The sequence below is a fragment of the Molothrus ater genome, chromosome Z (assembly GCF_012460135.2).
Source record: "Molothrus ater isolate BHLD 08-10-18 breed brown headed cowbird chromosome Z, BPBGC_Mater_1.1, whole genome shotgun sequence".
Classification (NCBI taxonomy): Eukaryota; Metazoa; Chordata; class Aves; order Passeriformes; family Icteridae; genus Molothrus; species Molothrus ater.
Window position 1 is genome coordinate 48877235 of NC_050511.2, and position 26802 is coordinate 48904036.

Genomic DNA, 26802 nt, shown 5'->3' on the forward strand with positions numbered 1-26802 from the left:
TGAAGTATTGTATAGAAGAGTTACAGAGGTTCCCTATTTCTAAAATAATGACTGCTCTTTAAATCTTTTTCGCTATGCCCACTCTATCACAGGAACAATTTGCAACTGTACATAATTGTTGCAGTACTGTAGTCCATGTTTATCATGCCCCACCAGTTAATATAAGTGTAGAATATGTAAGGCTGTGGTAACAAGTACTGCTATATTGATATGGCTCTTCCTATGGAGACAGTAATTTGAAAAATACATAGAGATTCATGTACTGGCCTGAGGATGATCGGGCTCAATCAGGCAAGATGGACATGGCAAAACATCTATAAGGACTGCCTTGTATTGGTGTTATTGATGAAGCTGAGTAGAAAGAGGGGTTTGTAGAATAAAAGAGGGATAGTACTGAATGGAATTTTTTTCTACCCTTAGGAAAAGGAGCAGACTGAAAAGAGTCACAAAGGGGAAGTCACAATAGGGGAAAGAAACAGGGGCCATTGTGGACAGGGGTAAAATCAGACAAAGATAAGGCAGGAGAAATCAAAGCAGAAACACTAGCTGAAATAAGACTGTAAAGGACTTTAAGTGAAACTTTACAGCTCCAGATTTGCATTGACTGTATTTTCGACAAGGAGGGAAGATCCATGAGTTGGTTATGCAGTGGAATTCCTGAAAGCTGCAATAAAATAGATTTTTTTTTCCTTACAATACTACAGGTACTGAATGCTTATTTGGATTTCTTGTGAAGGGAAACTAACAATTCCCATGCATTGAAGAGAACATGGTGCCAGAGAAACTTGCCTAGAGTACCTTTTCACGTGGGTGTAGATGACAGAAACAGTTACTGCTGGGTATTACTTCGGTGACAGAGCTGCTTGCAGTAAAAGACACTATACTGTGTGGTAAGTGCTTGCAGGGTTGCTTGCACACGTAGTTTGTATGCTGATGGTGACTCAGACAGTTTATGGAGCCAATACTAAAACATTACTCACTCAAGGAGTCACATTTAAGTCAATGAGATTACTCATGTAGTGAGTGGCTGATAGAGATCTTGCCAAGCTATTCCACCACATAATAGATGTGTGTAAATGAGCCTGTAAGTCAGGTGAATAACTTCAGAAAGGAATTTTTAAGTTCATTCTATGTATGAACTTTTTCTATTTGAACTCCTTAACCACAGCTGAGGTCCTATTATGTTTTGCCAGCTCCTACTAACCGTTCCCACTAACCAGCAGTCCCTATCCTAAAACTCATCAACTCATACAGACAAATAAGGGGAAGTGACTTGCCTTCAGTCACATCACAAGTCAACAGCAATGACAGAAATAGAACAGGGATCTCCAGTCAATTCTCTACCAGCAGCTCCCGGCCTCTGTAATTCACAACATATAATCCCTGAACTGAATATAAAGCATTTATGAATGTGACCCCTAAATTTCCTACAGCTCTTCTGCTAACTGTCTGGTGGATCTCTGCATTCATTAGCTTTATAAATGCACAGAGAATACACTGAAGTACCATTTTCATCTCACACACATCATTACAAGCTAGTGAATTCCCTCATCCAGCTCATCCCCATGTTTTTCTTCAGTCAGAGAAATAACCAGAACCACAATAAAAGGAAAATTATTCTAATCACAGCATTTCTGACAGTCAGTCTAAGACACTTAAAAATCTGCATCCCAAGCAAAACTCATTTTTCATATTCAGTAGAAGTCAGTGTGGAGGCTACCATATCAAGCATCACCTTTCTGGACTGCATTTCGTTTAATAAATGTTATAAAAGTGCCTGGCATATTCAGCATCATTACCACAGTATTTTCCTTCCTTTCTTTGTTCTGCATTACTCTCAGAACCTTTTAGAGTTCATAGAGAACACAAATAGCGTGCTGGGCTGTAAAGAGCAACCTGAAAAAATTTATAATAGGAAGAGGTAACCTCTTCAAATTATTTTCCATTTGAAGGTCCACTGCATAACAATAAAAAAATCTGCCTCACTGAAACCAGGCTCTCCTGTACTGACAAGGTCCAAAAGCAGAGTAACTCCTCTGTCTCCTGAATAAAGGAGGAGCAGCAGATACTGATACAGCTTCACTCTTTTCACTCCCTATTTTTCTCTCCTCTCCTCCAAACATCTTTGTCTTTAATTTCCTTCTCTTTATCTCCCCATCCTGAGCTGCCCTGTGTCTCTTCCCCTTTCTAACTCCAGGCACTCTTTGTTGGAAATGGTTCCATCCTCTTTCTGTCCATGGAAGGGCACACATCTGTACAGAGGCAGATTGCAAACTAGGTCAGTTTATATGGCAGAGATAAAAAGAGCAGGAATAAGAGCCTTTTTGTATAATAACAAGGTCTCACACAAGCACGTGGCCCAGTTGTCAGAGATGTTGAGCATCTGCTGTTGCCACTGACTTCAGTGGCACTAGTCTTCATGTCTACAGGCTGCAGAAGTAGAAAAGCATCCTCAGTTTTGCAGTCCCCTGCAAGCAGAAGTTCAGATACGCAGTTGCAGCTCCTTGATGTTCTCCAAGACGCCACATTAATATCAGGATCTTTTTTTGTCAATTTTTCCAACATGTTCAGCACAGTCTTGGGATGTAAATTGGTCAGTCATTGGAGGAGGAATGAGGTGATACTAGGTATAACACCTTTTTAGTTCACAAGCACATAAAACAGGCCTGAAATAGAATGACAAGTGAGGAACTGTCATGTGAGTGTTAAAAATAACTATCTTTCTTGACAAATATTTGGTTAATGCAGCTATCTTTATATTCTTCCTCCTTTCAGAGTTTTTAGGACAATACCAACTGATCTTGCAATTCATTATTTAGGTAAAGGTATTTTAACATTACAGTAAAAGTAAAGAAAGACTGCACTCTGGCAAAGATTATTTGCTCCTTTCCGCTACCTGGAGCTCTCTGTAATGCTGTAAAAAAATTACAGAGCATTAACTGCATCAGTCTCATTTGTGATATTGCTTTACCTAATGGAAGAAAATCTGTGCTGCGGTCACATGCATTGGTCCAATCGTGTATGAGTCCAGAAAGCAGGAAAGGGGCAGAAGGTAATTGTTGGAACAATAAGATAGAGGAAGAGGAGCTCTAAAATTCCCAATGTAGCATCATTGGTTTCCACAGTTTCCTCCACAGTCCACTACTGCCAGTCTCTCCAAAACATGGGGCTCTTAGCAAGCATGATACTTGACACTGCTTATTTTAATTATGATTCTGAGGCCTGGAGGGGACTTTTCTGGATGGTTCTGAAGGTTTCCACAAGCAAAAATCACTAATTTATTTCCCTTCTTCCCTTCCAATAACTGCCTTACTCTATTTCTAGCAGCTGAAGTTCCTAAAAACCAAATAAAGGGTGGTCTGACCTGTGAAACATACAAAAAGGATGCAACCCCCATGCTCCTTTTCCTCTTTACTCCATATCCCCATATTGCCATTTGGATGGCATGCCTACCTGTGGGAGCACAGACTTTGATGATTGCAGGGCAGGATCAGCAATGCATGTCCATGCACAGGTGCAGCTTTCCTTTGTTCCCTGCCTGCTCTCTGCAAATAGGCTGAATGAGGACACATTGTGATTCCAGCACCTTATCCTAGAAGGACAGAGGCTAGGAGTCCTGTCTTTGGGCAGATAACTGCATTGCAGACATTCCTAGGGACATTCCTAGATGGTGCAGCTGAAACACCCCTGTACAGAGCTGATCTCTCTTCCTCCTTCCTGTGCCCCATGCAGGTGGTAAGTAAAAAATGTTCATTAAAAAGCCCATCCTTTGTCCAGAGAATTTACAGCAGAGTCTGAGAAAGAGAAAACAGATGGCTGCCAGTAGGGAGAATGGCAGACAGTTCCCTGGTCAAAGACCTTGGTGGGGTTTTGTCTGTACCATACTCTTGCATGTTTTTAGACCCATACATTTGCAAAGAGGGTTGTGGCCAGGTGTAGTTGATTATTAGGATAGCTTCTTACTTACAGTTATAGCACCAGCTTACATGTCTGCACTTACATGTGTATGGCTCGGTTTCCTTATTCCATTACTTTTTATTACAAATAATTTTCATTATCACACAGCGTTCAGGTAGCAACCATGCCTCTGTGTGAGCATCTGTGTCCTTGAGTTCTCAACAGAGAATGCAGCAGCTGAATTATCAGCAACAGCATGTACCTTCCCATTTAAAACACTGGCAACTGAAGAGTGGAAGGTGGAAAATGTGACACTAAACTTCAATACAGACTGAAGAGCTAGAGGTTTGCAAACCTCATGCCTGTACTGTCCAAATACAGAGATGCTAATTGGGCTAGAACTAAAGGACACTTACTGCAATCTATCTGAGAAGAGTCAACATTGCTGCTGTAAAGTCCTGCCTTAAACAAACCTTTTGGAGGTCTCTGAAAAGGTAAACAAAAACGTGGATAAGGGTGATCTAATTTCCATATCAGACTGGGTGTCTAAAAGGTTCTTGACAAAGGCTTTTAAGGAGACTAAGCAGAGAAAACAACAGGAGGGAAAGCGTTTCTAAGCTCGGTAATTGCTTAGAAGATAAAATTCAAAGTACACGAATAAATCACCAGTTCTCACAATGGAGGGACGTGCTGGTTGGTGTAGAGTTCTGCAAGAGTCAGTGTTGCAATGTGTGCTGTTCAATGTACTCATGCCTTTCCTGGGAATGGAGTCAAATAGCAAAGTTCATCAAAATGAAATTATTTGGCAGTAATAAGAGGAAAGATTGTGAAGAATTATATCTGGACATTATGAGATTGAATGTTCAATATCAGAAATCCAGTACAGGTGAATGTAAAATAACACACATGGACAAACAGTCATTAAAAATGGTGGGCTCTGAGCTGGCATGAGTAAAGTCTCAGGGTTATGACAGGCCATAGAAACATCACCTCCTGTGCTCAGAAGATCCTCATGAAGTATTGTCAAGGAAAATATCATTGTACCACTGTATGAATCCGTGCTTTGATCACATCTTAAATCCTGTGTATTTCTTCAACTCAAATTAGATCTGTTAGATCAGGGTCATGCTCAGGAGTGCATCAAGGCCACTAGGAGGTACAGAACTGTCTGTGAACAAAGGTCCCCGTGAGAGTAACCTACAACTCTTCAGCCAGGAAATGTAATGATGTATAGAGATTACTGTGGAGATCTACAAACCCATGAGCAGGTCTAAGAGAGGGTTAATTGTTCCCATCTCCAGCTTAAAGAAAGGGTTAGTTGTTCCTCATCTCCAGCACAGGAGCTGAGGGGATAATTAAGCTGGTATTGAAACAAGAAATAAAAGGCAGAGCTTCTTCATAGGAAGAATAGCACATCAATGGGAATCCTTGCAAGCATATTTGGGATGCAGGCAACATTGAAGAAGTCCGGGACAGCAGTACTACCTATTAAAAAAAAAAAAGAAAAAAAAAAGAAAAAAGAAAAAGAAAAAACCAAAAAACCCCCACACCAATAAAGAAAATCAAGCCAAAACCAAACAAAAAGAAAACAGCCCGAAACCCGCGGCTTGGAAACCCCCGGAGCTGGCGGCGGAGTGAAGCTCCCGCCCCGTGCACTCCCCGGAGGCGAGCCGCGGGGCCGCGTTCCTTTCCTTCTCGACGGGGCTCGGCCCCCCCCCGGTCCCGGCTCCCTCCCCTCCCGCCCGCCGCGGGCATCGTAACAGGAGAGGCTCGCAGGCGGAGGGTAACCCGAGCGCGGCAGGGCGGGGGCCGCAGGGGCGGCCGCGGAGCCTCCGCACGGAGCGCATCGCCCCGCGGGCCGGGACGGGACGGGCGCGACGGGACGAGGCGGGGCGGGGCGGGGCGGAGCGGGACGAGGCGGGCGGCGGCTTTGCCCCCCTCTTTCGGCGTCGGCGAAGGGGGCGGGCGAGGAGGGAGGTGGGGAGGAGGAAGAGGAGGAGGAAGAGGAGGAGGAAGGGGGACCCGACGAGCCGGGGCTGCGCGCGGAGCTGGCAGCGCACGCTGCGAGCCCGAGGAGCGGGAGCGGTTTGGATAAGGTACCTCCGAGCGCCGGGATGCGCGCGTCCGCGCGGCGTCTTTCTGTCTGCCTGCCTGTCTGTCTGCGCGCGCGCGTGTGTGTGTGTGTGTGTGTGTGTGTGTGTGTGTGTGTGTGTGTGTGTGTGTATGAGACAGAGAGAGAGAGAGAGAGAGAGAGAGAGCGGCTCCCGGCGCGGAGGGAAGGGAGGCGGCGGTGGCTGCGGCGCCGGCGAGCTGGCCCTCGGCGGGTTGCGAGCGGGAGAGGGGAGAGGGCGGATAGGCAGGGCGCGGCGGGGGAGGTGACGGTCTGTCGGTAGAGGTGCGAGGAAGGGCAGGGGAAAAGCGAAAAGGGAAGATGGAATCGCGGGGAGGGAGAGAGGAGAAGAGGAAAGGAGAATGCAGATGCGCGGAGAGGAAGGGAAGAGGCCAGGAGGAAAGAGGGGATGCCGAAGGGGGACAATTCTAGCCTTGCCATGGGCAGTCCTGCGCGGCGTGCCCGCCAGCCCCGCGGGATGCCCCGGCGTGCACGGCCCGGGCGGACTGCCGGGAGCTCCGCCGGCGTGGGGGGCCGCGTAGTGACCGCCGGGTCCGTGCCCGCATCCCCCCGGTGTCGGTAGGCTGGGGCGGCTCTGCCCCCGCCGGGGACTCCGCCGCCCTCCCGGGGCCGCCGCTGTGCCTGGGAGACGAGCGGGCTGTGGGCACGGAGGGGGCGTGTGGAGGGGGTTCAGCCAGAGCCTGAGAAACCTGTGACGTAATTATTTTTTAATCAGCATGTGTTTTTTATGGCGATCTCAAATTTTCCTGGACTCCCCATTTTGAACAGAAAATCCCCTGTATCTTTGTTCCAAGTATTTCTATTTTTAGATTCCTCTGTAACAGCAAAGCGAGTTCATGAGTTTTAAATATTTTTTTTCTTTTTTGTTTGGCCTCTGCTGAGGACCACTGCAGTGTAAACTTCCGAAACACTGGTGTCTCTGAAAAAAAGTTATTGAAATTATTACTGAGGTGAGCAGGCCGGCAGCTATTGTGGGTATACCAGTGTTTGAGTTCCTGATGACATTAATCATTAGCCTTAAAGAGCAGTCATCACACTGAAGTTAGGTTTTTATCTTAAGATGAATTGCCTGTCAGGTCCCAGAAGATGTACATTAGGTGCAAGTACCAGCCTGCTGTTAGAAGAGACAGAGCATATACCCCCAGTTGTGATTTTTAACAATGAAATAAACTTGTTTTATTATAGGCGGTGATTAGCAGTTCAACGTTGTAATGATATTCTCTGATTCTAGCATTGTCTCATAGCTCTGGTATGTCAATTTGTATTCATGCTGTGTAAGTGTTTTGCAGAGGTTTTGCCTATCTGGCAGGGATTTATTTCAATTTCACAATTACATTTTCTGATCTCAGCAGCCTCAGGAACCCAAAGAAGTTGTGTATGTATATATCAGCATCTGTTATAGTGTGTGACTGTTTTTTTCCCTAAGAAATACAAGTTTTTTTCATGTCTTTAGATCACAGTTTTTATGTCTCTGCACACAGCAGAAGTTACAGCGGAAATTGTTTTCATTTAAGTGTATTCATTGCAAGCATTTCTGACCACTCAGTATTAAGTGTTTTTTATCGATTGATCTTCATTTTATATTTGAATGCCAGTCCATTTGCTGCCCTGCCGAAGCCTCTGCCAAAATAAGTGTTGAGAAATCTAAAATGTTACATACAGATGCTGGCTTTTGAGAACTGATTCCTTGTTTTTGTATTAGTTTTCCTAGCTGTCCAAAGAGTACAAGTCCCAGGTGAGCTCTTAAGTAAATTAAGCCATATTTATAGATATTTTGTAATAGTGCCAGTAAAAAAATAGGTCTTGTGGCCACTGATGGTTATTTCTCTTCACTGTGGATGTGCAGCTTCTGTACAAGGGATGTGTGCAGTCCTTTTAAATTACTCCAAACTCCTGTGACTTCAGCCACAGTTTTGGCTAGAGTTAAGAACACAGGATCATATGACTTACAGAGTGAAAAATACAGCCAGCAGAATACTGAGCAGTTTGATGTGTACTTTGATCATAAGATAATTTGATTCATGGCTGGTTTGTCTTGTCTAAACGTCAAAATTCACTTTTGCTACTGGAAACACCTGCTGATTTAGCAACTACTATTGATACTCCATTTATAGCAAGACAAGAAGAGCTACATAAAGCATCATCCAGAACTGTCCCTATTGTCACTATTCACAGTGTGATTTTTCTCTTGTTCATGTGCTGCTGTACTGATTCTCAGGCAGTTCTGACTTCAGCTGATGGGCAGTACATTTATGGCTGTGGGATAAAGAGGGTTGTTCAAGCTACCAAATGGTCTCTTTCTTCCTCCTACCCCCCTTTAAAAAATGAAAAGCTGTGGCAGCTGTCTCTTCAAGCAGGCTGTGCTGAAGGGGCAGATCTTTGTTCTCATGTGCACCCTGTTTCTTGGATGGCTAGAGTTCAGCCTGAATTCTGTGTAATTTTGATACAATTTTCATTGCCTATTTCCCATTTTTAGGCGGATTTTTTTATTATTTGTTTCAATACCAAAACTTAATGAAGGTTCCATAGGAAATTCTGGACAGATAATTCATTGAGGAAAAGTCTTTTCCAATACTCCCACCCACTAGGACCAAGTCCATTGAAGTTGATGTGGATAGGCTTGGCATTCAAATTATTGTGGAAAAAAAAAGCTGGCCTGTTAATTGACGATGATGCCAGCTTACCTAAATATTGCATTGGTCTTGTAGAGGAATGTTCTTAAGTTGATTGCTGACCTAGACCACTAGAGTGCAGTTCTATAAAATTAGGCTTAATTTTGAAATATAGCAGCAGCACTGAATGAATGCCAACAGATGCCGTTATATCTATAATTTATGTAGTTTTCTTTGAGCCATACGTCAAAGTGGTGCTCTTTTTCTTCTACATCTCCAAAATTTTAAGTCTTATCTGCTGAACTAACTGTAAGACTTTGGCATGCATTGCTCCGGTAAATTAGCAAAGTCCATAATCTTTGAACTCTCCTATCTGGGATTCTTCTGCTGCTAAGAATGTATTTCACAGTACAGCTTGATAGGGAGGGACCTGGAGAATGATTCTGCTGGTTAGTCTCCAGTGAGGAAGCAAACCTTGCAGTCTTCCTCTTGGGGTAAGTCAGTTAGGAATAGTTTCCATCTCAGCCATCTAACAAGAACAGATGTTCACTTGTAGTTGGTAACATTAACTATCCCATATTATGCTAAATGGGAAACATTTTCACAGAGTCAGATTGGGAATTCGGGGGGTTTTTGAATACCTTATGGTAACCAGTCTTCATAGTCATTGAAGTTGACTGCAGGAATCTAGATATTGATTAAGATGAAGGCCCTTCCAGTATTTTCTGTCATCAGTTAAGAGTCATGGTTATTCAGTACTGAAATGTGTACAAAGCTTTAAAAAATACATGTCGCACACAACAACTTCAGGAGATCACATATGTATCTTAGTCCATCCCAAAAAACAAGTGTGAATCATCAGTGCCAAAGTTTTTTACCTGTACAACAGAATTCTTGTTTCTTCTCTACATTGGACAGTCTTCAGGGCTTTTCCATAATTTTCACTCAAACTCACTAAGTTGAAACTGTAATTTCAGCTGCTACTGCAGGCTTGTTTCCCAAGTAATAACATAGATAGCGCTTGACTTTTCTGGTATTATGACAGAATTAACAAAAAAGAGGATACATTTTTTTCATATTAAAATTCTGGGTCATCAGCACAAATTATTGTTCTTATTTTTGGTGGTGAATAACCTTCATTAATCCATTATAACTGTAAATCATGCCATCCTTAATTTTAAAAATAGATTGTTTTATTTAAGTTTATAGTTAATGAGAGTTCAAAGTTCACTTTTTGTTTATTTGATGATGGTAAGATACTGGATCTTCAGGAGAAAACTGTATCCTCAGAATAATTCCTCAGAAGTGTTATTAAAATACTGTATTGTAACAAGACTCAAGTGTTGCATTGCTCAGTGTGAGACTTACATGCAGTGTAGTGTGAAAATGAGAGTTTTCCCTAGGTATTATACTGGAAGAGAATTATTTATTTAATCCCTTATTAATAATAGAGAAAAACAATATTGTATTTAAAATAAATCAGATTTCCTCCAAAACATATCTACATCTATTAGAAAGGTTAGGAATATTGCTTTAAAAGACATGCACAAGCTCTAGGGAAAACTTTGGTATGTGCTACTGAATCATGTAAGTGTATCCTGTTCATCTTGGAATTTTCTTCCATCTTTATCTAATTGACTAAAGAGATGAATCATGATCCAGGGGGAAAGAATGCTTCCAAAGCTCTGGATTTTTTTTTCTCTAGAATCTCTTGGTTGCAATAATTTCTTTTGGGGCTCTGGGCATCATAATTTTCCTGTTCTTCTGTGTTTCTGGATTCAAAAGGGGAAAAGAGCACAAAACTGTCTGTATCAATTACTAAATTCACATCACCATATGTACCTCAGAAGGGAAGGGTTCTCTGTGTTTTACCAGCTTTATTCTACATGTTTTTGTGTTATTTTATGCAACATCTGTTAGTATAATTCATGCATGAATCAGGAAAATTTTTTAAGGGTGTAGTGGGTGTAGTACTGGCAGGGAAGGGTGACTTTTATGCGTCTCATTTAGTCCCTTTCTATCCATTAAAGTTGACCACTTCAACAAAATAGTGCAAAAAAATAATCTTCTGTCATATTAATTTTCAAATACCTTTAAACTGGTGGCACATTAGGATTATACTCACTTAAACAAACAGACCCCAAAACAAACAAGCAGACAAAACCAACCAAGCAGATAAATAAACACCACCAAACCCACAAACACCACTGCTTCAATCACTGAGTTACTAAGTCGTTATGACTGTGCCTGGGTGCAGATGCATCTGAGGACATGGAGCTTCCTTCTAACAGTTCTTCTCAGGGACTGATACTTGAGAACAGGGATCTTATTTTTTAACCATTAAACCCCAGAATTCAAGTGGACATCTTATGCCTCGTGTTCTAGGACAGTGACACCAGGGTTGTTTGAGTTGAGCTTAATAACAGCCATTTGTTCCCCAGCACTCCAGGGAAAAATACAGCTCCATCTGTATACATGCTTGGAGTGCCCTATTTCTATATCTCATTAAATGTGGAGCAAGTTTAGTAGTGCCAGTTGAGAAGAAATCCCTAACAGAGCTGCTAATATACAAACAAGATTCACCCATGTTTGCAAAAGCTTCACTTTTAAGAAGTTCCCTTCCCTTTTTTTTTTTCCTAATTGCCCTTCTAGGGCAGGTTTCAGGAAGATGACAGACCAGAAAAAGGAATGAGATGAAATTTACACCTGTATTAGCATCCTGCACCAAACTCTACTGGCAAACTAATTAAATAGATGTACATGTATTAATAAAGCTTGCACAAGTAAAGCAGTAAAGATTGGTTTTGTTAAAGTTGTTGAGTTGGTTTGTACAGATCTTTTGTCTCTCTAATTCTGGTCTGTTAGGAGTGTATCACAGTACTCCTGTAGCCTTGTAAGGAAGACAGTGTGAAGCCAACCTCTAACCTTTAAATGTTATTCTATCAGCTTTCCTCAGAAATAGGTCATTTATTTCCAATTTTAGAGTTCCCTATTAGCTGCTACCCTGCCCCAAGAGTGAGCGCAAGAAGAGGTTTTTGCTGGCAGTGCTCTTGAGAACCCACATGCTGGTGTGGGAACTACTATCAATAAACCCAGAGAGTCATTTAACCTGATTTTAAAACTAAGTATATGCAAGGTGAACAAACCGTTGTGGCTTGTGCTGACTGTCCCTATGTTTTCAATACATGTCTTACTGGCACAGCTTGCTTGCACTTAGGAGAGGATGACTATGGCCAAAATATCAAGGAAGATCTGGAGGACCAGGTGCATTAGTAGGAAATGTAGCCATGAGAATTCAAAAACATTCAGGCCTCAACACCATGTTGTTTCACACAATGTGGGGCTGAGACAGGGACACACCAGGGCAGGTTCCCAGCAGAATTGTTCTGGCAGGGCTTGGCTGAGCTCGGCAGAGCAGAGACTGATCCAGTTCTTCATTGTTCCTTGCTCCTGCTGCTGGTTGCAATCATTAAAAAGAGAAATTGTTAGCCAAAGTTATGGTCTGACTTTTCCATTTGATTGTGTATTTTCAGTATTTTAATAGAGTCGTATATTCATTTAGTTTAGAAAAGGCCCTCAGAACAACAACAGTAAAACTTTGACAATTCTGTATTTTTCTGTTGTGAAAGCGGTACATATACTGAACACACTGGTCAGTGTATCACTGGAAACTGGCTTAATCAAACCAACCATTTTGATACTTTAGTTAGATCTAAAGAGTAGCACAGAAGAACCTGTGCTGGCTTTAGATGCTGTTCTTTGATTTGATAAGTGCCTGAGCCTGTCCTGCATCCATTTGATGTTCCCAGTCTCCACAAGGCTTGTATTACTACATTATAATGTGTACTTTCACTAACACTCTTCTGTTTCAATTCCTGGCTTTGTTTAATTTAAAAATGTCGGAGACATATTACCTTCCTCTTACATTACTGCCAATGAAAGCTTGTTCTTCCTCTCTGACTCTCAAATCCATATGAGTCTCCTCTGAATCTCTGAACAGCAGCTCTGAGGAAGGAGAGCAGCAGCTGCAGTTTTTGGGGAGTTCTTTAAAATTTGAAGTGTACTTTTTAAAAGAGGAACTAACATAGACTGAAGGAGTGCCCATTCACTTTCTGAAAATGAAACCTTTTAACAGCATTTTTGATGGGCACTCAAAACACCTCTGTCCTGTTGCCTCTTTGGCTTTCTAAAGGGATACATTTGTAAGGCCCAGGCTTATGCTCATTTTGATGTATAAAATGTGCTTATCAACTTGGTTTATGAGAACAGAAGTGGCATGGCACAGCAGCTCAGAGTGTGTATTGACAGACTTCTAGCGAATAGTTCTCACTTCAAATTAAAAATATCTTTTAATTAGTTGACATTTTTGGCATTTTGGGATATATTTTAAGCCCTTAAACTTCTTGAAAAATCTTTTTCCATCTAATTAACTCAGAGATAGCTCAGGTAATTTTGAAATTTCTAGGAGGATCACCCTTAGGGGAAAAAACTCACATTTGGAGCTGTCACTGGAAAGCTGACAACAGCTACTGCCATATTTAGACAGTCCTGAAGCCAGTTTGTGATAAGATCAGCTCATGAGCAGGGCTCTCCAGAATTTAGCTCTGAGTGGCAGTTAATTCCACTGACTTTTCATTTATTTCTTGGGGCTGGGGGCTGGTGGTCAGAAGTAGAGTTGGTTTCCAAATATTAGGTGACTGAGACAAACTATCTTTCAGGGTGAAGTGTGCTGAAAATAAGAGACTACAATAGAATTAATGTTTCTTGTGGGGAAATCCTTTGCTCTTGTCTTTTTGTCAGATGTTGTTTTCAAATGAACTTCTGCTCTGAATAAAATGTTTTTAGGCTATTCTGACTGTCATTCATTCCCCAGGCTTCTCCATTATTCAGGGGTTTCATTTGTATAGCAGCAACAGTTCCACAGCAAAATTGCTTTATTCTTCTCTGGTTATAGTGGGATGTGGGGAAAACCCAGAAGTTCAGCTGTTGGGCACGCCTTGCCTACCGTTCTTGTTGACTCTGGCAGGTCATCTTGCTGGATCTTGCTGGCCTGAATGAGGGATGTGACTTTGTGGAGAGCTGGGTAGGGTCTGTATTAAACCGTGTCCTGCTGGAAACTTGTTTTCTTTCTGGAAGAAAAGGATGATAGGACTGTTCTCTTGCATGCTCCAAGACTCTGTATTATCCATGCTTTCTGAAGAGAAATCAAGCCAACTCCCTAAGTTCTTGGCAGAGTGAACTGTCAAAAAAGGGACTTTTCCAATGGGATATTACCAACTGATCACCACCTACCTGGGATGTATGTCCTTGGGAGCAGAGGAGTACGTACATGATGTTTTTAAGCATTCCCTTTCCCATGTCTTCAGGATGTGTTTCTGCAGAAAGGAAAATAAAACTGGAATCCTGCAGGTGCAGATGGTAACGTGTGATTGTGTCTGTTGTCATGTTAGATACTGGTAAGAAACCCAGAGGCAAAAAAGAAAAAAGTACATAAGTTTTGTCACATCAAGCGCTCAGTTTCTATTAAAAATGGTGGTGAGTGTGAAAGAAAGTGAGAGGAGGTTACTTATGCTAGTATTCAGTAAATGGAGAGCAAGATGGCATTTAAAGCTGTGGCAAAGTTGCATTGTCGAGAAGCGTTCATCTGCAGATGCAGTGGATCTGAGATAATTAAAGACTAAACCACTTCTACCAGTGTAACCTGTGCCATCTTTTCCTCTGTGTCAGCCTGTGACACCTGGACAGCACTCATGCTACACTGCATGACCTCTGAAGAGCAACAGGGCTGGGCTCTGGTTGAGCCCCACTCAGTTTTGTCTTCTTTCATTGAAGAATTTGCTCTTCAATGTTCCACGCATTGCAGATAGTGACACTTCGGCAGAAAATGTGAAACATCAGGCCACGGTTCACTGCTCACACAACCTTTTTGAGGGTTTGTATCTTCCAGACACAGATACAACTGCTGGTCCAGACTGGGAGAGTCAACATTAAACATCTGAACACCATCATGCCAAGTTACCTCTGCAGGTACTTACCAGCTCTTTGGCTGTGCATTCTTAAGTGGTGAGGATTTGGAACTTCAGTAGAATTGTAGCAGCAGGACACAGGGGTATCTTATGGATGGGAACTGACTCTGTAGTAAAAAGGCCCATGTGTACATGGATGCTTTGTCCAATATCCCATTGGCATTAGTCATCTGTCAGATGGGAAATGCATCATGCCATATAAATTATCTTTCCAGCTGCTGGATCTAATGAATAATTTCTTTTGGAAGCAAAAGGGAGGGGGATAAATGGAAAAAGGAGACGCTGAACAATTTGCAGTTTTTATTGTGAAAAATGTGAGTTTGAAATAGTGTGCCCGACATCTTTAAAGGGGACCCAGTTTCACAGCGGGAGGACTTCAATTTGCTAGGCACAATGCCAAGATTTTATAGGGACTTGATTGTTTAATTCCTCAAGAAAATGGCAGTGGGCTCCAGCAGCAATAGACCTCCACTGTAGAGGGTCATGATCACAAAATTTCTAGGTTCTTCCTAGTCAGGCCAGACCTCAGGCATTTTAAGAAGTTGGGCAGTATGGAAACAGGCCTCTGCTGCTCTGTTGCATTTCAGGTTTGGGACTAGATGCTGGGTGATACATTTTGCATTGGTTTGGTGAAACAGATTTTGTGTGTATATTCTGTTGTTAGACATCAGTTAATTCATGCTATTGAACAATATTTGAAATTTTCTAGTTAATTTGTACTTACTTTGATTATGTGGGCTTGATATGGAGCTTACCATAGATGATAGAAAAAATATCACAAGAGACTAAAACCAAATTTTTCTCTTCTGCAGTTTTCAGGAATCAATAAAATCCTCTTTTATGTAACTATACAGCAGCTTCACTGATAACAAATTTGGACTTGTTAACTGCAATTTTTTTTTTAATCTTTAAGTTTTAAAATATTTCCTGGGCTGCAGAGTTAAAAACTAACAAAAATATTTAGATTCAGAGTGTATTATAAAGACCTGACAAATCTGAAAGAAAGGCTTCTCTGAGTCTTTTGTTGTTCTTGTTCAGATGCTGAGGCTTATAACCTTTTCTGAAAAGTTCTGAAATAAGCTACTCCTCCTTCAAATCCTTCAAGCCAAAGGCCCAGCCTTGGCAGGAGAAGACCCTCTGATTTTCCTCTGTGCTAACAAACACAACTGAGAAATATGTTATTAGTCTCTCTCAGTGTTTCCCACAGTCTGTGACAGTGTTGCCAGAGTTTCTTTGGTTTGGCTGTTAAAAGGATAACAGCAAAAAACAGCTGTCCTCGGAGTGGCAGGGCAGGATCCTGGTTCTCCCGAGATCTGTGATGGGAAGGAGATGGTGGGTAGCATCATTGCCCTGGAGCAGGCAGCTCTGCTCAGGGATCTGACCATGCAAGTCAACTTGGCCAGGGCAATGGTATTGGCTCAGACCCTTGTTCAGTAGGAGGGGGCAACTCTTGTATCTTCTAGTCTGCGTTACATTTGCAATGTCTGTCTCACTAATGAATTTCTGGGCTTTTGTTCTGCAAAACCCAGGTCCTCCCTCCACCTTTAGCCTGTTTCTTGTTTGCTTCTCTTCTTTTGGTGTTACATAAGGGGTTTTTCTAAGTGTTTGTTGGCACTGGGTGTCAAGAGCCTAATATAAGAGTAAAGTGTACATAACCAAACTTTTTCTGGTCACTGTTTGATTTGTGTGAGGTTGAGAGGAAGGTTGAGTCATTTTCTTCAGGGAAGAGGTCTGAGTGTTCAACTGATACTGTCAGTTTCTTTCTCACAGAGAGATGTGTGTTTAAAAAGCAGTGTGATGTATGACAGTAGTGGTGGGAGCACACAGAAGAATCTTGTCAGCAGACCCAAGTTCTCCTGCCAGCTGTGCACCAGGGAGTTGGTAACTGCCTGAGCTGCTGGAGAGTTAACACAGATCTGGTGGTGTGACAGAGTAAAAGATTTGATCCTTGTCACCATGACAGTCCTTCATCTGATTCACTGCTCACATTGTACCTTGGGCAGCTTGGCTGAATTATATATTTGCTCCTAAGATATTGCGTGCATTTACAAAGGCCTTCCTGGAATGCAGTTACCAGGAAAGCTTTTTCACTTTGCTGATACTCCTGTATCTGCATTTTCAGCATCAGATAGGTATACATGGCATGCATAACCCTCCTACAGAACAGGAAGCCTGGTGGACACCTTGAAGGCTACATCTTATTGCTGGTCTCTTCCCAGAATGCTGCTTCGCCTTTCCAAAAGATAGACTAGGAGCAGTGCCCTGGTTTGGGGCAGTAAAGCCCCAGGGCTGACACAAGCTTATACAGGGGTTGATTTAAGCAGCCAAAACCACAATTCATCCATGCCTTTCTATGTCCTTCTAGAATATAACCTTCTCAAACAACTGTGTGTTACTGCATTATTGTTGATTCTTTCAAAGAAAGATCAGAGCTTTACATGGAAAAGCAGCAGTTGGCTTGTATTCCATCAGGAAAAGCTGCATCAGAAATAGTTTTCGCTATAGAAAAACTAGAAAACCTCTTAAAAAATTACTAAAAGTTTAATTTTTGCTTTTGAATTCTTGTTCTTGCCAGTTGCAGTATTGTTGCTGCAGACCAAGTAGTTTATTCGCTAACAATAAAATTAAATTAAATTAAACAATAAAATGAAAACAATAAAATTAAAAAGGTATCTACAAACTCTGGTTAGTCCAGGCATAAAATGGGAATGCTGTCTATGTGCTGTTATTCTTGTTGTGCTCTGGTCTTGTGTTTATACATTGCTTGAATCTTCTGTGAACATTGTGTGGGTTCTTTTACTGAGATTGGTGGGATTTCTGATCTTATGTGACCATAGCTTTTGCCTTTCCTTTGCCTTGTTTTCTTTATAAAATTAAGTCAGCCTTCTGTGATTAAACTCATTGCATAGAAGGAAAAAATGTAAGATGTTTCCTGCAAACAATTGATGACAAACTCATTGTACTAAGCTTGCTGAAAAGGAACTTTTTTTTGGAAGGTGAGAATAAAGGAATTTCCTCCTCCACCCTTCTGTTGTTCAGCTGTGAACTGATATTGTTGAGAGGGAAAAAAGTTGCTTTAGTTTTCCTCAGGATATTATTATGTGATCTTAGTGAAAACTTTTAAAGGTACAACTGTCACTCTAAAGGTTTCGGTTTCGTGCAGAATTGAAAAATTAATTCCTGATTTGTTTTTAGTTTAAAGCATAGTCGGTTCAGTTAATTTTCACAAAAGATAGCTCTTTCTGAAGGTTCAGAGATTGCCCGGGTTAACTTTACAGTTCAGTGAGAATGAAATCTCTTTTATGGCACTCTCTATGAAACAGTTTGATAATTACTGATCCTGCCTGACTGCCACTGAGGGAATGGAAAAATGCTTTTTAAGGGTGGTAGTGGGGTAGGGTATATTCCATTTTTGTATTTATCAGGCAAGATGCCTAAACTAGGGTTTGACATTACCCTCTTTTAGTTTGTGTTGAAGTCACTTTTATTGAAACACTTGCTCAGCATCGGGGTTTGAGTTTTATGATGTCCTGTACATGTATTTTACTTTATCAGACTGTAAGTAGGCTCACCATCCCACCTTTTCCTCATTCCTTGGGATCTCCTGCAGACCCAAGCTATTGCAGCTATGCAGATCCCAAGCTCTTGTTCTGCCATTTCTCTCAAAACTCAAATTGCCTTCAATTTCTTTCCCTGATGGTCTAGTTCCTGTTACCATTCAAGTGAAAGAGCAGGGATAGATTAATGCTGCTCTGAATATTATTAATAGTTCTTTGTTACATCCCTAATTAAGATTTAAAATAGGATTTAAGTAATTATATAAACCTGTTATAAGGTATAGTTTCTGTCCCAAAATCTCAAGTAGACAAGATAGAGAATAAAAACAGCAGATAGAGTAGACAGCAGTAGATCAGTAGACAGCATTGCTACCGATAAGCACCACAGAGCTCACAAGTGCTAGCCAAGAGCAAAATTACCTTGTCTCTGCATACTAGTTCCAGTAAAATTCAAACCTAAAACCTTTTCAATGGTTGTGATTGACAGGCTGAAGTTTCTACAGGTCTTGGTTTAACTCTAGGTAACAAGTCACCTCCTCCTCCCTGCCTGAAGAGCAGAAAGAGGTAACATGTGGATAGGTCCTTAACTGCAGCTTCCTAGGTTAACTCTTACTTTTGTGGCTATGCTTTTAAAAGTCAGCTGTATCCCTGCCTGCAGGACCAGCCAGTCCCAGAAGATTAAAAAGAAGCCTTCAAAGATTTGCAGCTTTTTTTTTTCCTATTGCAGCATGGGACAATCAAGCATAATGCTTATTGCTTGTTCAGACTTTTACACTGGTAGAATTAGGTATTCCTTGGCTCCTGGTGGAACAGATATTCATAGTTTGAAACATATAGCCTTTTTGGTGATTCTGGACTTGCATTATTCTACGCCAAAACTGTCACAAGATAAAGCCTGGGAAATGGTTGAAGAAAAACAGTGAGGCAGAGGCAGGGTGAAAGGAAGCTCTTACGGTCTGAGGCTGGAATGATGTCAGGAAGAATAATTGTTTTGTACTCTTAATTGCTAGCTTTACCCATGCAGCCTGAATTGACATGGGTGGGGAAAATGTGGTGTGCCACATCTGCACTGACTCATGGGACAGTAGTCACCTGCCCCCTCAATTATTTTTGGCTTCCTGTGAAAGACTCAAGTATGACATAAGCAGGGAGAGTGAGATCCAAAGTCCTTCATTTTATTAGCTTGGAATGTGGCTCTGTCACCAAATGTAGCGATAATGGAAGCAAAATGGGAGTTCAAGGTTTTTTTCTACTGTATGTGGAGCTGTGGTAAGGCAAGTTTTCACTTGAGGCACATGGATAGCAAATGCCTCTCCAGAGGCACATGCATAGCAGATGACATAGCACTACCTTGTACTTGGTTCTTAGGCTTTCATAAAGCATGTCTGTTGTCTACCAGATGCTCTGATATGTTGAAGAGGCATTTAAAGAAGAATGGCACATTAAGTTCAAGGTGTTGTTTTTAGTATAGAAGTTTTAGGACATCACTTGTATCTTGCAAAAATATGAACATATGCGAGTAGAAACAACCAAAAGTTAGCCTTTATATAATGCTGGTTAGCATATATAATGCTGTTTTCTCAAATTGGTGTATTTGAGTTACCTTATTTGCATGTGTTGTGGTTTAACCTCAGCCAGCCATCAGGCACGAGGCAGTCGTTCACTCATCCCCACACCTGTGGGGCTGAGGAGTGAATTGAAAGGATAAGAGCTGGGAAACTCGTGGGTTGAGGTCAAAACCATTCAGTAAAGAAAGCAAAAGCCACACACACAAGCAAAGCAAAACAAAACAAGGAATTATTTTACTGTTTCCCGTGGCAGGCTTGTGTTCAGCCATCTCCAGGAGAGGAGAGCCCCATTATGCATAACAGTTACTTGCATAGACAAACACCATCATTCCAAATACTCCCCTCCTTCCTCCCACCTTTATGTCCTGAGCATGATATCACGTGGCCTGGAAATCTCTTTGGTCAGTTTGGGTCACCTGCCCCAGCTGTGTCTTCTCCCAACTTCCTCACCAGCATGCAAGAACAAAGAGCAGATAAGGCCTTGTTTCTGTGTAAGCCCTGCTCAGCAATAATAAAAACATCTCTGTATTATCAACCCTGTGTTCAGCACAAGTACAAAATACAGCTCTACACCAGCCACTCTGAAGAAAGTTAATTCTGCCCCAGCCAAATGCAGCACAACAGTTCAACTAAAGTACGCTACGTACTGAAGCAAGGGGATTTTGAGGCTGAATCAGACTCAGAAGATTTAGCAAGAACAGTCTGGGAGGGGTTCCTGTAGATTTAGAGTTATTGAATGTCAAAGTAAGTTCCCTGTAATTTCCCTCTTAGAGGCTAATTATCACAAAATGTGAATGACTTTTTTTCTCGCACTTATGACTTCCATGTCAGCTCATCATCTTGATAAAGCAGACCTCATGAAGCAGATTTGCAAAGGGGTGTCCACATCAATGCAACTCTCATATAGCTATGTGTATACAACTCAATTAATATTTAGGTGCCTGCTGTTGAGTACCAATGGTTCGTTTTAATTGAAGAAATGCAGATGAGTATTTTTTATTTGAAAGCATGTGTGCATGGTACAGGGTTTTGTTTGGTCTTCAGAACACTCATGTAGTTGGAAAAGGCTGTATATGTCAAATATTTGGTTATTAGCATTTGTAGTTTCCTTGATATAATACTCATTTCAATGTATTCTTTAAAGCCTATTTCGTACTAAAGAAGAGCTGCCTAACTAACTGTGTCCATGATATGTCATACTCGGGAATAGTTCCCAACAGTCTTGACAGGCAGTGAAGGCTATGCAGGAACAGTGAATCCAAAAAGAAGAGTTTTCGGTTGATTTCAGGTTGATTTAATTGCCTTTTCCCTACAGATGGCATGACTGATTTAAGGTAAGAAGCTGAAACTGGTGAGTGGGGATGGAGGTCTAACATCTGATTAGGGCCACTCTGCTTTTGATCACCCTGCTGGTAACTCTAGGTCAAAAATAAGGCTGGTCAAGTTTATAGGAAGAATCTAACGCCAGGAGAAAGTGTTGCATTATAAGACCCTTATGTTTTTAAGTCAATTAAGACACCTCACTGGAAAATTTTTGAAATTTCCCTGGTGATGTGTAACTGGGACACTACTGAACATTCAGCAGAAAAAAATCTTAAAGGTTGACACCTGACAACAGAAATTAAATGGAAAATATGTGGGACAGCACTGCACAAGTGATTGAAAGTCCCTGGGGCACAGAAGTGAACAACACAACTTGGAATCAATAAGGGGTTGTAAACATGTAGATTTGGCAGTTAGCTTGATTAGGTGAATAAGGCAGTGATGAAGAGGATTCTACTCAAATACAGTTTCACTTGGCTTGAAACTTAAGGCTTTTTATCTGCAACTTCAAATCCTATTAGATTTAATCCTCAGCTGTTTGGAAATTTCACCATTGTCATGCACACATTTTCCACCTTGCAATCTTATTAGCCCTTGATACCTGCATTACTCGTCAGTAGTTCTTCACAATTTTTCCAGATGGAAATTCTCCTTGAAATCAGATCTGAGTTTGTGTTCACTTGAATTTCAAATTGTTCTTCCTAGTTCAGTTGGTAAAGAATATCAGGGTCAGAATCCATATGTAATAAAACCTCAATTTGACCTGGTCACCATTAACTTGGAATCTTTCTAATGGGGTAATTATCTTCTTTTGCTCATTTCTACACCAATTTCTTACCATATACACCCTACAGCTTCATCTGGCAGCATTATTGTTTCTGATATAAGTAAAATCTGTTGGTGCTGCTGTAAAGCTAATATACTCATTGCTTAGACAGCTAATTAGCATGACTAGCAAGCTGTCTGAGGTCTGTGAGTCTGAATTAACTCTCCTACACACACTGCTTAAAACTAGAGTGTCACTGAAATAGCAGTGTAGGGGTAGACATGAACAGCCCCTCTGGCTGACAGAGGGGAAGAGAAGGTCTAGGAGAAAGGGATTAGCAGAAAAGAAGCACTTTATCCTTCAGTCTCTCTTTTGAAAGAGAGCAATGAGTTGTTAGCTCTTCTCAAAATGTGCTTTGTTACTGTTGGTTCTTTGTCTGCAGAAGGCAGGAAGTAACATCTTGGCTGAGGTTATTCTTCCCTAGGTTTCTGTGCACATTGAAAGCTTACCCCTCAGATCCAACATTGCCCAGTTTTAATCCTTGGGATTGAGCATCACACTTTCTTCCATAAACAGCTTTTTTCACTTCAGATAAAGTGCTACCAAGGGATAGCTGATAGCAATGAAAAATGACTTGCACAGGATGGAAAGGAGTGTCACACACCCCAGATGAACTGTGTCTCCATGGGGAGAAAGGCAGTCAAAGGAATGCAGACTGAGCACACTGTCCAGCTTTACACCCATCAGAAATGCTCACATATGCTTCCCAGGGTGAAATGGATCAACAGATGGTCCCTAATCCATTCTCTACAAAGAACATCATATACATCTCCTAATCTGTTAATGAGTGATAGTAACATGTCCCCTTGGCTGTTCATGGGACTCTGATTGTGCCTTCTGGCAAGCAGGAGCAAACCCCCGGTTCTTTGCCCTTTCCTTCCTTAATGCTCCAGACCTTGCTGCCTTTATGCAAGGTCATAAAGGAAAGAGTCAAGATGTTCCATTAATAGAGACTGCTCTGAGAACCAACCAGAATCCTTTCTGCTGCTTTGTCATGCTTTTGTAAGTTTACAAGCATGCCACTTCTCACTTAAAGCACTCACTGGGTCTTGTGGAGCAGAGATGTTTCTTTGCCATTTATAATGAAGATTAATTTGTGTTAAATTTTGCTGTTGGTTGTGCTGAAATACCTTCAGTCAGCATCTAGTCCTGTCACCCAAATTCAAGCAGCAACCTTGCTAAGGAGAAACTGAGAGAAGCAGATGTAACATAAACAACATATTTTATCATGAATGCAGCCTGCAGCAGCAATCATCCACATGGAAAACCACTGTTCTGCCAGAATTTTGGGTTTTATTCTCTGTACTCTATAAGGGAGGCACTCAGGAATCTGTTTCACCTAGTTGTGACCATTAATAAGTTCAAGAATAGGAATGTCAAACCAGAAATGCCAGGGGAGGTGAGAGCAAGTGGTTCATACTTGACGTGGTTTTTTCCAAGTCGTTCGGAGTTTTCCTAACATGTGTGAAGTTTCAGAGTGCCTGGATAGGAGAGAGAGAGGCAGAGCGAGAGGTCTGCAGCCTGCTGCTTCCTAAAGTGAGTTGGTACCAATGCTTACTGCCAGCATTTGCTCATTTTCAGTGGTGTGTTAAGGTACAATAGTTTGCATAGGTTTTTAAAAAAAGAGGTGAAAGATGTTTTGCATCCTTCAAAAACTGGAGGTGGCATGCTCTCCTACTTGGCTTTTTATTCTGTGTTCCCAAATCACTCCCTACATATATATTGCATGGTAGGGTTTTTTAACTTCTTTTGGTGTGCTCATCTTTTTAAGGATGGTGTCAGGTTCACCCTGGAAGTGATCTGCTCTACCTGCATGAAAGTCTAGCCCAAAGAGCTATGGGAGGCATAGCTGAGCATGGCAGTGGCCACAACAGAGAACTGAATGTAGACCACCATCTGGGGAGGAGTGTCTGTGAGGAAACCTAACAGCTGGAGGAGGCATGATTGCTTTATGGCAGTGTGAGTGCTCACAAGGTGCCTTTTGCCTCACCGGAAGAAACCAGCAAACTTTGGAAATAAGTGCTAGCTGTCAATTATTTGGTTACGTGAGCAGAATGGGGAGAGATGAAACTGTGGTCATGATGTGTGAGAGTTACAAGAAGAGTGTAGAAACATAACCAGGGTTGACATTTGAGCTGACAAAATCCAGAACCAAGTCAAAAACCACAACCAGAGGCTTTCCTCTCGACGTGGTGCTAACAGCATCTTCCCACTCCAAACAGCCACTTCCATGAATACAAAGGAAGAAGTTATGCCCGCTGCCTCCGCCCCTGCTATGTCTTCTCTCCCCTGTGACTAAAGTTAGGGGGAAGCTTATTCAGCTGCTTGATAAAGCAACAGAGTTTGGGCTGCTGTCATAGCTTTCATCTGGTTTAGTAATTTGTTGCTTAATTAAGCTAATAATGTGTTCTGCGCTGAAGATGTGGCTGTCAAGTCATTGCTCAGTTAAGTTAGTATCTTGTCCTGCACCAAGACTGTGGCTGTGGTGGTACAACCAGCACTGCAACTGATGGAACAAGCAAGGAACCAGTGGCCAAGGGGCTGAAACTGTGCAGACATGCCCAGCATCTGTGTGAGTTCGCCCTCAGACCTGGGAGATAGCCTCTTCCTAGCTTCTGCCCAGACAGCCTCTTCATGACCTCATGCAGGGCTGTGCTCCCTGGAAATCCAGCAAGTCTTCTCCCAGATGGCCACTGGAGATGGGCTGGAGTGGGCTGAGTGGGAAGTGGGCCTTCCTCCCCAGGGACACATCTGCTTTATCCGTTTCACTTACTGGAATAGTTCACACCCTTGTCCCAGATAGTGCAGAGGTTTACACCCGATGAGACTGGCCAATGGTCCTCTTAACCTGCTGCTGTGGTGCTTGTGCAATGTTCTCCTTCCTGGCCTGCATTTACCAGCCAGAGCAGGGCCTGGCCATCCATCTGTCCTTCTCCCTCTCTCTGCAATCTCTTTGGCTCCTCAGCTGCAGGTGAAACAAAGATTGAGCAATCAGCAAAGCCATCGAGAACCTAATCTGTGTCTAATCTGCCATCTTTCACCTACCATTCAACCCTGTACACCCTTGCAAAGATCATGTACAGCAGTAGCTCAGACCCATATTCCTTAATAAGTAGGAAATTGAATGCAAACACATCTTGCTCCAGTTACTGGAAGCTTTAAAACAAAGATGCCCCAAATGTGATTTCATTTGTAAGTAGAGCAATTTCATTCTGCTTTTAGGTTCCTTGCTGTGTTTGGGGTTTGATATTTTTTAAGGAAGTAAATATTTAAACACTTTCTTCATCTGAAGTAAAAATTTCATGACCATTATTAACATGTGTGCAGTTTTGAGTAAACTCTATGCAAAAATAAGCAGCATTCCTCTCCCTGAGGTGGATTTAGTGGGCACAGCATTACTCAAGGTTACACCACCACTTCAGTGGATTTCCTGAGACCCAAGGAAAATACATCTAAATACTGAGTTTTAATTTATGCTATTAAAAGTATACAGATTTAAGCTGCCATTGTTGTCTCATAAAAACCAGATTTGTTCCCATCCTCAAAATTTTTTAAATTAATTTGATTCACTTGTGGCAATGGCAGATTTTAGTGGGATTTCTTTTTAATTAAAATGAGAGCATGTGAATCCCAGAGGGTAGATCCTGGTTTTGTTGCAAACTCCCCTTATACAAATAGGATGCTGTTCCATTAACAGTGCTGCAAGAAAATAGATTTGAGGATTATCAGGAAAGCAGAATAATATGACAGTTCTAAAATGCTATAAAAATGTCTGAGATTGAGAGAGGCCTTTCTCCATATTTGATGAGAGGAGATAAAGGCAACTAAATATAGTGAGGACTGTACTATAGGCACTGATGAAGGAAGAAATTAAAATTCAAGCTAATGATCTTTGCTTTTTAGGAGAACTTAAATGCTAGGACATCTTCTCAGTCCCAGACCAAAGGCAGACCTGTGTCAAGCCTGAGCCTCTCATTCGAGTCCCCTGGACTTAGATGTCTGTTTATGTGAAGTTGCAAGTGTGAACTTCAGGACTGAGTGCTTAGAAAGTGAGTTGTAAAAGGAAAGTAACATGGGGGTTTTCCCCCTACTGCCTCCACCTCCCCCTGCTAAAAATATCATCAGTCCATTTTGAAGTGGAAGAGAGGGAAGAAATAGGTGAGTCTGAAGCTGGAGAAACCTTCCCAGCTTACTGGCTCTTGTGTCTCTGCCCTGCTGCGCAGCCCTGGAGACCAACAGAAACACTAGGCAAAGCCCTCACTAATTAATCATCAGTTAATGACACGTACTGCATCAACTCCACAGCAACCACAATATCACCTGTTGCCTTTCTCTGAGTGTTCTGTTGTTATTACCATGTGCCTTTATGGTGCTGTATGCCACTTGTGTACATTGTTCAGCTCCAGTTCCCAGAAAGAACACTATTCTAAGCTTAAAAAAATGTTTTATTAGATAAAAGGGAAAAAAAACCAGCTTACATATATGGGAAAATGCAAGATAAAACCTATCAAAGGAAATTATATTATGTTTCTGTGAAGCTCAAAGAAATGTGTATTGTATTGTGAAAACACAAAACAGTTTGCTCTCTTCCCGCACAGCTTGCCATCTTTTTGTTGTTGTTGTTTGTTTGTTTGTTTTTAATAAAGTTAGAACTTAAAACCAGCATGTTTTCTGGAACACTGTTATTTTACTAGCTACAGATTAAATAAATCAAGAAATACTAATCTCAGGTGCCTTTTTTACTTGGACTCTGGCAAAGTTAAGAAGTACAGTGATTCACAATCTGATTTCCTTGTATAGCAGCGTCCCAGTCAGAAATCTCAAATAGTTGTAAATTACTTTGATAGTGAAGTAAGTAAAGA

At 41.6% G+C, this 26802-nt stretch overlaps 1 protein-coding gene across 6 annotated transcripts in view; it reads left to right on the forward strand.

Moving 5' to 3' along the window:
• Positions 1–26802, forward strand: part of PALM2AKAP2 (PALM2 and AKAP2 fusion) — a 264464-nt gene that overhangs the window by 166516 nt on the left and 71146 nt on the right. Inside the window, exon 1 of one of the 6 annotated variants that reach the window (XM_036403822.2) lies at positions 5663–5680. The exons of 4 other annotated variants lie outside the window; for them this stretch is intronic. The gene's annotated coding sequence lies outside the window, so the exon portion shown is untranslated. Of the gene's footprint in view, positions 1–5662; positions 5681–5917; positions 5994–26802 lie in introns of those variants that run through there. One more of the 6 variants, XM_036403821.2, reaches the window with a different exon arrangement.